The sequence below is a fragment of the Gigantopelta aegis genome, chromosome 8, assembly GCF_016097555.1.
Source record: "Gigantopelta aegis isolate Gae_Host chromosome 8, Gae_host_genome, whole genome shotgun sequence".
Lineage (NCBI taxonomy): Eukaryota > Metazoa > Mollusca > Gastropoda > Neomphalida > Peltospiridae > Gigantopelta > Gigantopelta aegis.
Window position 1 is genome coordinate 11428836 of NC_054706.1, and position 11353 is coordinate 11440188.

Consider the following 11353-nt stretch of genomic DNA (forward strand, 5'->3'; position numbering starts at 1 on the left):
CACATGTATTCCTTTATTGTGTATGGACATAGATATATCACCTTCCATGGTGTAGGAACGTGCATGGAGTTGTTCGTAATCACTGGAGTTGGAGAGGCCGCATGATCGATCCCCATTAGTAGACCAATTGGATTTCGTACTCCTCACATATTAATCAAAGGTGTGTAATGCGGTACTCATCAAGTAGGTCTTCAATTAGTTTTCACCGAAATGGAATCGACTAAGTAAGAGATTCCTAGATTGCCGTTCACGGTTATCAATACCTGTAAAAAACGAAACCCCCTCTCGTTAGCTGTCTCGTGGGGAATGGGATCGTACGACAAATGATCGCCTTTTCAAACTTTTCCTTAAAAACTCTTGTAATTGGTTTCTGCACGTAAACACAAACATTCATCTCTCTTGTGTTACAAAAATCAGATTCTGTTGGCGATCAAGTTTCGACCTCGTTGTAAAATGACCTCACCCAATCTTGAGCGACAATACTCAATTTTTTAACGTTCGTTTGTGTGTTAATACACTTTTTTTCTAACTTGTCGCTTTTGCAGATCATTAGTTTAGTGTTTAATCGATTTATATCTACGTTCGAAGAAAAACATGATGTCAGAATCGTTGCCTTTTAAGGGCAAAGTAAGTAAAATTTATTAACGAAAAATTCCATGCTCAACATGTTAACATGTTGAATCTCAAGCTGAAGGTAGTGCTTTGCGTTCTCTCCCTCTGCTGTAATAGAACTGACCTATCCCACGGCACTGTTTGAACAACTGCCAGTAGTAGGTTAGTGTGTGGCTCTCCCGATATTTCCATATTTAACTATCTGACTCAGAGATAGGGGACAGGTGTTGCTTAATAGTAGAATATGTGCCTGAGGTTGGGTTAACACCACTAGAGCACACTGACGTATTAATCATCGGATATTGGATGTGAAACATTTGGAAATTTGACATACGGTCTCTCTCTATGCCTCTTTTTCTGTCTCTCACTTTATCCCCACTATCTCACTCATATATTGTTCTCTCTCTCTCTCTCTCTCTCTCTCTCTCTCTCTCTCTCTCTCTCTCTCTCTCTCTCTGTCTCTCTCTCTCTCTCTCTGTCTGTCTGTCTGTCTGTCTCTCTCTCTCTCTCTCTCTCTCTCTCTCTCTCTCTCTCTCTCTCTCTCTCTCTCTCTCTCTCTCTCTCTCTCTCTCTCTCCTCTCTCTCTCTCTCTCTCTCTCTCTCTCTCTCTCTCTCTCTCTCCTCTCCTCTCTCTCTCTCTCTCTCTCTCTCTCTCTCTCTCTCTCTCTCTCTCTCTCTCTCTCTCTCTCTCTCTCTCTCTCTCTCTCTCTCTCTCGCTCAATGTTCGTCATTGTTCATGACACACCAGATTTGTGAAATGCTACTAGTATATTTCATGTGAAATATGCGTTAATCATAAACTAACCCAACAACAGTTATATAAATAATCTATTTGATCTGATTATGGACTTCCTGAATGACAAACTTAGTCGATTTTATCTCTACGAAATATTACCCTGCACATTTTGTCTTGTAGCGTAATCAGTTTTTTTGTTGTTGACATTAGTGTAAACCATTGTGATCAAAGAATCTGAGATCATCATCGTCTCAAAATAGCTGTAAATAATGACGTAGACCAATCACGGTCCATTATATCTGTTTGTGCAGATCTGCCTTTTATTAACGGTACAGACCAATCAACGCGCATATTTTCTATTATGCGAGTTTGCCTGCAGTTGCGCTTCACTTGTTGGTAATTAGATGTTCACATTAAACAAGATGATAATTTATGACCTTCGTGGAAAGGCAGAATGTAGGCCACTTTGACATAAGAAAATTTAGAAAATATCAATGAAAATACTACAAGAAAAAATGTACCCAAACACAGAAGTAAAACCAACATGAACTCCTCTCTATGAGTTATGCATGTATAACTTACTTTTAAAACAGTGCATGTTACAAAAAGTAACAACAAAAACATGTCATACCATTGAGGATGTACTCAATTTCCACTGTACGTACACAACAACAACAACAACAAAAGAAGAGATAAAATAAAAACCAACAACAGCAACAAGAACAAAAAACCTAACAAACAACAAACAACAAACAAAAACAAAAACAAAACAAACGAACTCCCCCACTTCAAAAATTAAATGCCCCCCCCCCAAAAAAAAAGTAGAGAAAACATCCAACAACCCCCCCACCCCACCCCACCTCCCCCCCACCCCCCACACACACACTTATGTCCAGAACAGTGTGATAATGTTAAGTGCTTAGTGATAGAGAAGTCGGTGTAGTGACCTTACACCTACCCAGTAAGCTATTAAAAACCCGCGAGCCGGTACCGGGGTGCGAACCCAGTACACCACTACCACTACACCACAGATTCCATTCTGCTGACATTGAGATGTCGATATAAGTAGGCCTTTCCTGCCAGTACCACAGCTCTGGGACGATTACAGGTTCCCCTGACTTGGCTTCGGTTTTACCACTAAGTATATAATCGACTTTACCTTTATATAATCGTCTTACGAAATTAGCACGGACGACGCCCTCCCGAAATAGCGATAAACGGTTTAATACTGCAGTCTATTTTCAGCAACTTAATTACTGTGGATAATAGCGTTAAGACTACGGTACATGCCGGAAGTGACAGGCTGCGCATGCACTCGCAGAGTCTTCTTGTTGACATTCTTGGATCACTGCAAGGTATTAGTTTTAATCAATGAATTTAAATAAATACTTAAATAAATAAATAAATAAATTTCTTACACACCCGTTGGTGAGAACACTATGTGCTATTTTTGGTTACACATGGTACACACGTACGTGTATTAACAATTTCAAGACATACGACTGGCTGTTCCTAGTTGATGACCAGGTCACCAATTCCATACATCCAATCAAAAACTACACGATGGAAATCGATTAGACTGTGACGTATAGTTAATCTGGCAATCATGTGTCTGTGACGCGTAAGTCAGCTACAAGTGCAACGGCTCCCAATAACTTTTAATGGAAAACGATGTTAAAATTTGCGTAAAACCTGGTTTTTGAGGATATGTAAGAAACAGAATGATACATTCCTGTCCATTAGACACAATTTATCTCACAACTCGTCGTTTAAAAACAAACGTATCAAACTCATTTTCGTTCGTTAGATACATGTTAAAACAACTCGCTGTGAGATAAATGGTATATATAGTCACTCATGTATTATTCTCCGTATATATACTATTTTTTTTAATAGTGTGTATGTATGTATGTATGTATGTATGTATTTACGTACGTACGTACGTACGTACGTACACACACACACACACACACACACACACAGGAACGAACAAACAAAAACGTATCCCCTTATTGAACGACTTTTACGTAATAAAAGATAGTTTAAAGAAACAGTTTTGTTTTACGACAAACAAACAAACAAACAAAAAACGCACCACCTTAATAAACGACTTTCAGATAATAAAAGAAAATATTTTTTTTATTAATGATCCGCTATTGGGTGTCAAACATTTATTAATTCTGATATAGAGAAGAAACTCGCCACATTTTCCCATTAGAAGCAAAGGATCTTTTATATGCACCATCCCACACACATAATAGCACATACCACAGACCGGTATCGATCCTAGAGTGACTTTGGCTCTTGGCTAGGTCCCGCCCAGATACTGAAAGAGGGTGAACCGTGGATTTAATTTTTGGTTTAGATTTTATAAATGCATGGCTCACACAATTGTTTTACATCGCAAAAAAAAGGGGGGTGGGGGGGGGGCAGTCTTTTTTGTTACTTTTATTATTATTATTTTTTTTAGCTTTTTTGTGTTGTGTTTTTTAAATCACAAATTGCCAAATATTTGCAGAAACTCTGTGGAACATAACGACGGACGGGTCATTGTAAATCAGATTGTGTTCGAGTGTCTATAGTTATCTGTACGCTGTAATGATCAAAGGACACAAAAACTTGTAAAAACGTGTACATCGAAAGTCAATCTAATTAAAATTAGCTCCACTATTACATGTGGATCTAACACCAGTCAGTTGGAGCTCATGTCCACCAATCAAAACCTTACTTGCAGAATCATGCCAGTGATTTAAAAATAGTTCGAAAACATTCCGAATTATCCTGAGGGTATACGATATGTTTCATGTGAATTACGAATGCCTTATTTAGACCAGTAGAACTAATTTTAATCAGATTGCTAACAACACTGCGTAGTCTCCAATGTCCAGATAACATTTCGTCTGTAAATAATAATTTAAATATTGACCAATGACACTTCGCCTTTTATAACGTTATTTGGGAGCATACAAATTCTAAAAATATCGGGCGAGTCTATTTTAGTGGCCGCAGTACAGCGAACCATACCAATACGTACGGGATGGGTTATCAGTCTTCAATTTTACATTAAAAAATATTTATTTATTTATGAAAAAAACTAACTAAATCAGTCTTCAGTTTTACATTACAAATTATTTATTTTATAAAATAAAACATGTTTTAAGGCATTCGTAATTCACACGAAACATGTCGTATACCCTTAGGATAATTCGGAATGTTTTCAAATTATTTATAAATCACTGGCATGATTCTGCAAGTAAAGTTTTGATTGGTGGACATGAGCTCCAACTGGCTGCTTTAGATCCACATGTAATAGTGGAGCTAATTTTAATTAGATTGATCGAAAGGCGTGTTCTACACCGCCCGCCAGAGATTGGGAGATTCTAAGAAATATGTTCAATCGTTACAGTGCGCATGTTTATATCACGTGTCGGTTTCATCTCCTTGTATCTCGGGTCGAAACCACGTGTGCATGTCTGAGAAAGAGGGCAATGGAATTTACGATGAACGGTTTGTTCCCTTTGGCATTGTAACGGCAAATGTACTTGGAACGACGAAAAAAATAAACAAAAAACAAATTCACTAAAATAATAATAATAAAATTAAATACAAAAGAGGAAGAAAATAAAAACTAATACAAAAATATCTTTAAACCCCTCCCCCCCGCCCCCAAAAGAAAATAACCCACCAAGACCAACATTGCGAAGAAACACACGCACGCACGCACACGCACACACACGCATGACAGTCCCGTCCACAAAACAACAATAACAAGAACATTGATTATTAACTGAAGGCTCAATATTAACGACTGACAGTATATTACATGTATTCAATGTTCTTCAGAAAACATTTGTCACACATGGTCCCAAAACCTCAACACAACAATCATCGAAGTCATATTATCACAATGACTTGATGAACTTATCCTAAAAACCAACCATGGACACTAAGATTGAAAATCTTCGGTTCAAAGTTAAACACTGGTTACAACCCGTCAGTCGATAGAGCGCTCGCTTGAGGTGCCTGCGACGCAGGATCGTACCACATCAATGGGTCCATTCTCTGATTGGGTTTTCCTCCAGCACAACAAGTGTCCCACGATTGCTATATCAGATATGTTTGGTAAAGTGCATGTAAAAGATCACTTGCTGCTAATGGAAAACTGCAGCGGGTTTCCTCTAGGACGATATGTCAGAATTGCCAAATGTCTAACATACAGTAGCCGATGATTAATAAATAAATGTGTTCTAGTAGTGTCGTTAATCAAGACACACTTTAAACTTTTCATTATTGGCGTAGTGATTACGCCATCCGTCTTAAGGCTGGTAGGTACTGGGTTCGCAGCTATATGGAGGCTTCCATTCACAGTGAGTTTTAAATACTCCCTCGGGAGGTGTTATGCAACTACGTTAAAGGGACATTCTTGAGTTTGCTGCAATTTTTAAGATGTACGTACGAAATTATTTGAAGGCAAAATCCAGTTTGGGCTTCTTAGAAATATTAAGACGACCAGAAACACATTGAATATACAGACACTGATATTCTAAACAAGAAAATATATTTAATATGTAAATTTAATCGTAGAAATATTTTATTAGTCGGAAACATCTTACAATGGAGCAAATTCAGGAATGCCCCTTTAACATCTCTCTCACTAATGACAAATCATCAATCTACTTTGTCAGATAGTCGAAATACTCGACGTGTGTGCCACTGGGAGACATAAATGTCTTTATTTCTATAATAATACAAAACAAATCTGTAATAAACCGTTATATGTCATCATAAATGGTATCAGAGACCATCATGCACAATTTGCGTCATATTTGCAATTTAGAGACTACCAGTCGCCATGCACAAAGTATGACGTCAAACAATCAAACTACATAGAACTGAAATAGTTTTCAATTCAAGCGAATAAGTCTACAAGATTTGTTTTTATAACCGATACTTCATCGTTTGTGTGTCGGATAAGTTACATTTTTCGTCTAAAATGATTGTCCGATGGGAAAACATCAAAGCTGTACTTTTATTTAGGGGTATCGGGGTTGCACACATCGCACTGGAATTTAATAAAAACATACATGCATGAATGAATTTATGGCATGGAAGTGCGGAGGGCGCGTCGAAGAAATCTATAAAGCAGAGAGTAACAAGCGCAAAATATGATCGGAATTTTTCATTCGATTAATTCAGTGCTCATGGCGTTGGATATCCGCCGTGTTATCTGTAAGAATCTACTAATTGCACTTCATGACACTTCATGAACCTATTCAACTTCACAAACTTTACACAAGTAATGACATAAAAAAATTCAAAAATAAAAACTTGTTTTTCTCCAATTCATTTTCTAGAAAATTCACATCATGAAACATAATGTCTGTGAGGTCAAATTGCATTCCATCTCATCATGGTTAGCTAAGTTTCATTACAACTACTGGCGAATCTAGTGTTGGGGTGGGGTGGGGTGGGGACGTCTTTTTTGTTCCTTCTCCTCTTTGGTCTTCTTCTTGTTATTATAAGTAATTGTAATTTAGATATTTCTAAACCGGACATCCAAATAGTATTTTAAATGTAAAAGGATGTATCCAGATGGTACATCGCACACCTCGGGTTCATTGTACTGCATGTACAATTTCCCTACCCACCCCATAAATAAAACAAATACCCCCCCCCCCCCACCACCTCGACACTACTGCCTAATGGCTGGTTTACTAAAGGTTGTGGTATGTGCTTTCCTGTCTGTGACAATACTCTGATGCTACATGTACTCCTTTATTGACATGGCACATGGGAACTGTACGGAAAATTGGCGTTTGCTTTCCTAACTGCTCAGGGGTAGCCACCGCTATAGATGACCACGATTGCTTTCTAGACATCGGTATCCACTTACTTTGTCTCCTATATGCCGACAATACTGCACTACTAGCAACCAATGCTCACGATTTGCAAACAAATCTAAATGTCTTTTTGGAATACTGCAAAAAATGGAAACTTAAAGTAAACAGTGGAACAACAAAAATAATAATATTTAATGGAAATGCAAATGCCTATAAGAAAAAGTTTACTCTCGGAGATAAGTCTCTTCAAAATGTTAAAGAATACAAATATTTAGGTTTAACGTTCACTAAACAAAACAAATTTAAAATAACAAAACAATGTTTAATTCAGCATGCAACTAAAGCAATATATTTTGTTTTATCTAAAGCCAAGGATAATAATTTGCCAATTGATTGCAAGCTTAAACTATTTGATTCAATGGTCCTCCCAATAATTTTATATGGCTGTGAAATCTGGTGATACGAAAATGTGGACATAATAGAAAATATTCATATAAATTTTCTTAGACGATTATTGCCAGTAAACAAGGGTACGGCTGTTTTTATGTTATATGGGGAACTTGGTAGAACGCCACTAAAACTAGTTATAGATCAAAGAATTATAGGATTCTGGGCACGTATAGTTAAAGGTAAATCTACAAAAATCACTAATTTAATTCTTAATTATATGATAAAAGACTCTATTGCAAACGGGCACAGCTATAACTGGCTAAAACATTTAATACACCTGTTAAATAACCTAGGCATGACTGATATTTATATGTCGAAACATTTCCCATCCGTAAAAATACTAACTGAGCATGTTAAACGAAGGCAACTAGACCAGTACCTACAAACATGGCATAACAACATCGAGTCTACATCAAAAGGCAAAACATATTCTATTTTTAAACAAACTTTAAATTTGGAAAACTACTTTATTAAATTACCTGGAAAATTGTGGACCAACCTTCTGAAATTCAGAACATGTAATCATTATTTACCCATAGAAACAGGACGCTGGAATAGCATCCCAGTCGAAAACAGATTATGTGCATTGTGCGAAGAAAATAATATTGGAGATGAATATCACTACTTATTTAAATGTAATTATTTTATGAATACACGCAAAAGGTTTATAAAGCCATATTATTATAAAAAAAAACCTAGCACTCTTAAATTCAAAGAACTGTTTAATTGTAATAGAATAAGCACTCTCCGTAAATTGTCAAAATTAATCTCTGAAATTACAAGTAAATTTAGTAAACCATAGATAAACATCTTCAATATCATTTTATACTTTTAAAGTACTGACTTACAAAAATTGATCTGCTTTATTTAAATGTTCTGTCACCATGTGTCTTCTTTTTTAAAATGTGTATATAGCTATTTTGAATTATGTCTTTATATATTCTATGTAAAACTCCTGTTGCCATCTTGTTACTGTAAATAACTATTGTAAAATATGCCCTCATATGCTGTCGTTTGATGGCCTGAGTGAATCTAAATAAAGTTTGAAACTTTGAAATGATACACCAATGAGACAGACATTTTTATCAACCTATTACAGAGACACTAAGAGCAACACTCGGACAACAAATAATTAAGTTAACGTCTCCAAGACACAAACAGTTTGTGTATGTGATTGATGTGGTCAAACGAAGAATAGACAGAAATACCTCAATAGCGGTTAAAACGGTCAGATTAACGCTGTGACATTTACCTTTTATCTTGTAACTCAACAGTCTGGGGAACTACTTTAGTGGATAAAAGACATCTGCGTTTGATTTGTATTTACCTACAGCTTTTCATCTATAGTCCGTCCCATCATTCTATATATATATAGATATATATATATATATATATATATATATATATATATATATATATATATATGGGTATATAATTTTATGTTTTTTTTTTTTTTTTTTTTTTTTTTTTTCCAAAGAAAAACGAAAAACACCGACAGTAAAGTGTTTTGGAAAACACCGGAGAGAGAGAGAGACGAGAGAGAGAGACGAGAGAGAGAGAGAGAGAGAGAGAGAGAGAGAGAGAGAGAGACTACTGAGAGAGAGAGAGAGAGAGAGGTAGAATTCGAGCGCGTCGAGTGAGTGAGGAGAGATAGATAGAGAGAGAGAGAGAGAGAGAGAGAGAGAGAGAGAGAGAGAGAGAGAGAGAGAGGGGGGGAGAAACATAATTTTCAGAAGGTGATTTGTTTGTTTGTTTTGTTTAACGACACCACTAGAGCACATTGATTTATTAAAATGGGTAAATGTGGTAAATTTGGCATCTACATTTTACCATTAGTAACAAGGGATATTTTATATGCACAATTCTACAGTCAGGAAAGCATATACCACGGCCTTTGATATACCAGTCGTGGTGCACTGGCTAACGAGAAATAGCTCAGTGGGTCCACCGACGGGGATCGATCCCAGACCGACCGCGCATTAGGCGAGCATTTTTACCACTGAGCTACGTATCGCCCCCTTTCAGAAGGTGAATGTGATATGAAGTGTGTTACAGACAGACTAAAAAATAACATCAAAGGACGGGATGAACCTCGTTCGTATACTCACTGACGTAGGTACTGTAAATTCAGTAGGGGTTTCCTCATATCAACCGATGCCCCACGACTGACATATGAAAGCAATGGTATGTGCTGCGCTTTCCATGGGAAAACGTATGCTCATGTAATTTCAAATCAATTTGTACTTTTCGGTACAATTAGACTATATGGCTACACCACATACTCTATCCAGTACGTTATACCACATGTCGCAATAACAGGTTGTTAGCCACCAATCAGCTGTAGTTTATGTACTGAGGTATCGTTAAACAAATACGCCTTTCTATTAATGACATATATTAAGACGGATCTGTGAGAACGTGAATAATTTCTCTCTCTCTCTCTCTCTCTCTCTCTCTCTCTCTCTCTCTCTCTCTCTCTCTCTCTCTCTCTCTCTCTCTCTCTCTCTCTCTCTCTCTCTCTCTCTCTCTCTCTCTCTCTCTCTCTCTGTGTGTGTGTGTTATTTGATAATTATATAAATACACACACACACACAAAAACACACACACACACACACACACACACACACACACACACACACATATATATATATATCTTTTTTTCTAGCATATCTGGTGTAATCATATTCAGTGCATTTTCAGATTTGATAACTTTGCAAATTAGATGTAAATTAATCCAGGTCACTGCACTACTTTTACCGACATTTAAGCAAAAGTTCTACGGTGACACTCCATAATTGACTTGTATATATATATATATATATATATATATATATATATATATATATATATATACACGTCAATTATGGAGTGTATGTGTGTGTGTATATATATATATATATATATATATATATATATATATATACACACACACACACACACACACATATATCCACAGAACTCCGAACATTCAACAATGGCAGTCCTCTTTGAGCGGTGCAGGAATGATGTATTGTTCAGTAAAGGATCTCCTTGGAAGTGGCTGTCCTCCTTGTAGACGAGACTCAGTTTACTAACTGCCCATTGATCATGGACAGCGGTTTTGTCGTTCAGATCGAATGTAACTGTAATATGTCAGCTGTAATATAAGGAATAAATGTCCGGTTTGACGGAATTCCGGTTAAAGAGGGTCTGGTTTGATGTGGGGTTTTCTCCGTACACTATTTAACAACGAGTTGAGAATGTTCATTCACTACTGATATGCTTTCAGATGTTCCATGTTATACAAAATATATTTTTTAGTTTAATTGTTAAAAACAATCATGCAGAAATGTTTTTTTAACCTTAATATATATATGCACTTGCCAAAAAACACTTGAATCATCAACCTAATGGAAATGAAGAATTCAGTTAGAATCATACAGTTATTACAATAACTTAATACTTTTACACAAACTATGTTAAATTGACCATACTTGCATCGCCCCCAGAAAACCTTCGAGACTGTTTAATGTAATGAGCTTTGCGATTAGATCTGTATTAAGTCCATGCATGAAACCCGAACCAAGTGCAGTTATTTGAAAACAAATTAACTCTACAGCTCTAGCAAAAGCGACAGAGAACAAAAAAGTGTCGACCTTTGAGAACTCATTCTGTTTTTGTGTTTAACGAGGCGGCTACAAAGCTCTTTACATTAACATTTGAAGTATTCCAGTGA